The sequence below is a fragment of the Zeus faber genome, assembly GCF_960531495.2.
Source record: "Zeus faber genome assembly, chromosome: 4".
In the NCBI taxonomy this organism is placed as follows: domain Eukaryota; kingdom Metazoa; phylum Chordata; class Actinopteri; order Zeiformes; family Zeidae; genus Zeus; species Zeus faber.
In genome coordinates this window covers 32,915,055-32,919,937 of record NC_137191.1, presented here as the reverse complement: position 1 = coordinate 32,919,937, position 4,883 = coordinate 32,915,055, and positions in this window count along the sequence as shown.

The window sequence follows — 4,883 nt, the reverse complement described above, 5'->3', positions numbered from 1 at the left end:
ATGAAATAAAGAACTCAACAGTAATGTGAAGTGGGGGTACAACATATAAATAAAGGGGATAGACTTATGTATATGGGACAGGCTATTATGTATATACAGATAGAGGCATCAAAGTGGCATGTGAGTAAAGTGAGGTAGTGTGTGTGGAGACATACATATGCATACATACAATAATGATCCTTTTAACAAAAATATTGTCCAATAATTTGGAATTCTTTCAATGTATAATATGATTATGTATAATTCACTGAAAGCAGTCTCTTCATATCACTACAGTACTTAAAATGAACTTAATTTTCATATTTGAGTTTTGAGATGCTAAATATTACACTCACTATCTCCATTATATCTCCATTCTGGCACAAAGGAAACACGTTTTTTTTTATAGCATTGTTGTGTGAATGAACTTATTTATGTTCAGTAGCACTCCAACGTGTTAAAATAAAGGGATTGTGAAGCAATCTACGGTACGTGATGAATGCGCTGCGTTCTGGCCAGATGTCCGTGACATAAATCAGCTGTGCTATTATGCTGAGCTTGACAAATGATGTCTCATGCATAGAAATGCAGATCTGCGCAAAATGACTTTATGAATAAGAGAGAGCGCAAGAGATTCAAAGTGCTAGAGAAAGCATGTGTATTATACACGAATGTTGTCATGATCCAGGTGTGTTTCAGAAACTTTTTTTTTCCTCCCTGTTCTGGAAATTCCTTTGTTGGTGAACAATGGTGTCGCTTGTGATATTTCTTTCTTTTCTTTTGCCATAGGTCAGTAATCAAACCCCAATTTAAACTCAGGTAGTTAATTATGCAGCTCTGAAATTAGTCAAGTATTGTGCAGAAATGAATTAGTAATCACCCAGTTAACTTGTATTCATCTTGTACACAGAACTTAAACCTTTTTCAGCCGAAGGAGCCCTCGGTGGATAGAGAAACAGAGCAGGGACCCCCCTAGATTGTTGTGTTGCATTTTTAGCCTGCGCTATAATATTTTTAGCATTTTTAGAATGCCTTATTAACCTATTTAAATAATCAATTGTGATGCTTACAGCTCCTGTTAATTTTTATTTTAGATTTTGATTTATTTCCATAATTTTTTTTTTGTTCCGTGTGTGGAAAAAATACAGTGAAATCCACCTTCATCTTGTTTTCATAAATACAATAAAGGTTTCACAAACCTGAAATAGGATTTGAAATGCTGTTTAGGCTTTGTATTATAAACGAGTCCAGGTTTGACTTCTGTAAGTACAGTAGTTTTGGGGTTTTTTTTGGCCTGTGTGTAGAAAAAACTGAAAAAACAGGAAAGGTGGATTTAAATCCACCTTTCCTGTTTCCACAAATTAAATCAAGTTTTCACAAATCTGAAATAGGGTTTTTCATGCTGTTTAATATCAATACAAATATTCAAACCATTTACCGTGTGATTTTATTGAAGTCCAGCCATTCACCAGTTATGTCTGAAAATTCCAAGGTTTTTGAACATTACTCAAAATTCATCATAATGTCAGAAGCTGTGAATCGGCTGATAGTGCTAACTTCAGCATCGTACACAAGACAGCGTTGCTTTGAGCTGATTACTGAATTTTAAAAATGCTGCTGTTCTAGTGTTAATGAATGAAGTTTCCTAAATGTTATTATTTTTTTGTCTAAAATACATTTTATAATCTCGCAAAAATAATTTTGACATAATAAAAATTACCGGACCCCCTACAGTGCCCCTGCCAAACCACTTGAGGTTGTGGAGCCCGGTTGTAGACCTCTGCAATTTGCTGCTAAGGTTTAAGTGATTGAATCAGATTAGTTAGTATAGTTACAGTTAGTTACGAGTTAGTTACAGCTGTAAAGAATGGAATCAATCAATTTTGGAATCAATTCCATAATACTGTTTCAGAAGAACAGCTGTGTTTTCTTGATTTGGAAAAATTACCCTTTTTAAATACATACCATATCAATACAAACTGATGAAAAAAAGGGTAGTATAAAAGGTTTGAATACCGGTAATATATAGTATTGAAATAATATAGAAACATGCGGTTTCTTGCATATACTAGATACAACAGGGAGTTTTACAGTATAGGACCTTTACTGAAAACCACATTTTTACGAACAATTTGTCCATATCAATTTTTTTCAATCAAATTGAACTACAACAACAAGCCAAATATAAGTTTCAGAAATATCATGGATTTTCTTAGCTGTTTCCATGGTTTTGGCGAATGCCACCAATGACTTGAGCTGATCTGAGAAGGGAGCAAAAGGGACATGGCATTGACCATCAAAATGATCTTTCAAATTATACATTTTGCATGCAGAATGTATTCCTCTTCAACCTAGGCCAACACTGTCTAGGGGTGGGATGGGCTCAGCTACCCTGTTTTAAGGTCAACTGAGCGCGATAGTCACTCCAGCTGTGTCCTGGTATGGCTGCAGGGGGTCTTCCCAGTGTGAAGAACCTTGTACTGCTCTGTTGGTACCCTTCCTTACCAGGGTGCCCAAAGCTCCACAGCTGGCTCCTCTCGATCTGTAGCAGTCGTACCTTCACTCCCCCATCTCTTAGATTGCGGAGCTCCTCTTTCTGCCTTTGAGTGTAAAGCCAGCAACCCCACCGAGAAGCCCTGTTTCAGCCTCTTGTACCCACAATCCATCGTTTTGGCCCACCACCCAAGTTTCACAATCACAGGCAAAGTGTAGAGATCTGGGGTTAGAGTAAAGGAAATTAGGAATGTTGAAAAAAAATCAATAAGTAAGATAGTTCTCAGATCTAACTAATTAATGGCTAAAACAACAACAATAAATTAATGTACAAAGTCACTGAAGAAATTAGCTTTACAGTCTTCCATTGTGACAAGTAGAGTGTGTGTGCAGGTTGCATGACATCCTCCAGCTTTAACAATAAAAACAAAATAAATAAAATGAAAAACAGAGACGGCAGTGAAGTTAAAGAGATCAACGGAGAGACGGACGTGGTTTTGTTCTCTGTTAGGAGGTTCTGCCCCTTAGGGGCTATGCTCCTATTGGTATACATCCAACCCTGCGGAGCGGAACTACTGAAATGAATCTCATGCACTCGCTTCAGCCAATCAGGATAGAGCAGCATGAAGTGCCCCCTTCATCCTATTTTCCAATTCAGGAGCGCCTGATACACATGAGCACTCACCGTATTAAGTTTCAAGTTCCAAGTCTAAATTCAAGATCACCGTCATCGGGTATAACTCTGTGTCTTGAAATGGCCACGAGTCTCCAGCAAGAGCCACAGGTCCGCCGGAGCGAATTTTTCACAAACCTCGCGCCAGTGGGCCAGACCATCATGGAGATGATGGCGCCGTCACCATCCACCGATGGGGATTACGGAGAACCCCTTATCGTAGATGGGGAGGGACATCTTTTCCCAGCCTCTTTCTCCCCCTCCTGTCGGAGTCAGCAGCAAGGGGTGGGACCTTTCGTGGCCCCCATCCACACGACACATCAACCTCCTGGAGTTGGACGCTGTGTTAGTGGTCCTAAAGCACTTCGAGCCCCTGATATGGGGCCAGGATGTGCAGGTCAGGTCACACAACCCGGCTACAGTGGCCAGCATCAATCGCCAGGGGAGGCGTGAGGTCACCAGCGCTCCGTTACGCGGCCAGGAGGCTGTGGGAATATGCGCTGCTGCTGCTTCGCTTGCTTTCAGCGAGTCATATCCCAGGGCATCTGAACATGGGGGTGGACCTCATACTGGAGGATGACCCTGCGAAATTCAGCGGCAACTATAATTTCTTGATCCTTGTGGCAGTTCTCCTATCATACGCCACCCAAGTGGCGTTTTCAAGGACCTACGGCACAAAGACACAGAAGACGGGGGGTTGTAAACACCACTATATTGTAGAGAGTGGGCCAGTTGGAATTGGCCAGGAGCAGCTAGACGTGTCATGACAGGGGCTCCTCTCCTGAGTGTGTGTTGGGATGAGGGTTTCAACTTGTTGCTTGTTAGACCACCCGACGAGCAACAGGTATACAGCCACTCTGATCCTAGTTACCTAGATCCAAGTTAGGTGTGGCTGCTCAAACCAGACCATTCCCACACCACATGTCACTCATGTCACGATTTACTTGAATATAATTCAATTGACTCACAGCGGTTAAAAAAAACAAACATGCCTAAGCTTCCACAACATAACATATATATGAATAATAATAATAATAAAATAATTATTATTTTAAAAAATATAAATATATTTTTTTCTTTTTATTATTTTAAAACTTAAATTAAATTTTAAAAAGTATTTCAAAAAGGAAAATACAATTTTCGATAAACACAGACACAGGCGTGTGGTAGAAGGCATAACAAAGAAGAATAACAAAGCTCATGACTGGACATGTCTGGATGCCTGGACATCAATCAATCCAGGGTTTCTCAACTTTTCTCCCCCCCAGAAAGCACTTTTTCGCTCACATACCACCACCTCCCCCTTTCTCTCTCCGTTATTCTTCTTCATTTCACTCTCTCTCTCTCAACTACTCTGTTTTTCATTCATCTCTCTCTCTCTTTCTCCCTCTCTCTGTCTCTCTCTCTGTCTCTCTCTCGCTCTTTCTCTCTTTCGCTCTCCTTCTCTTTCCACTCCTCTGATGGATAGCTGAGGAACACACGTGCATGCAGAAGGGTCTAATGATATCACACTAATACACACATGCACACACACACAACACACACACAACACACACGTTGTGGGGGTTAACGATTACGGGAATTGTCATCGGACGATCATTTGTCTGCATTTGTAAACCATCAACGTCAAGAGCGGCTGGAGGGTTTGAAGGGGGGTACACACACACACACACACACACACACACACACACAAACACTTGCACACAGATGTTGCTAAGAGGGAGCCCTGAGTCGTGTG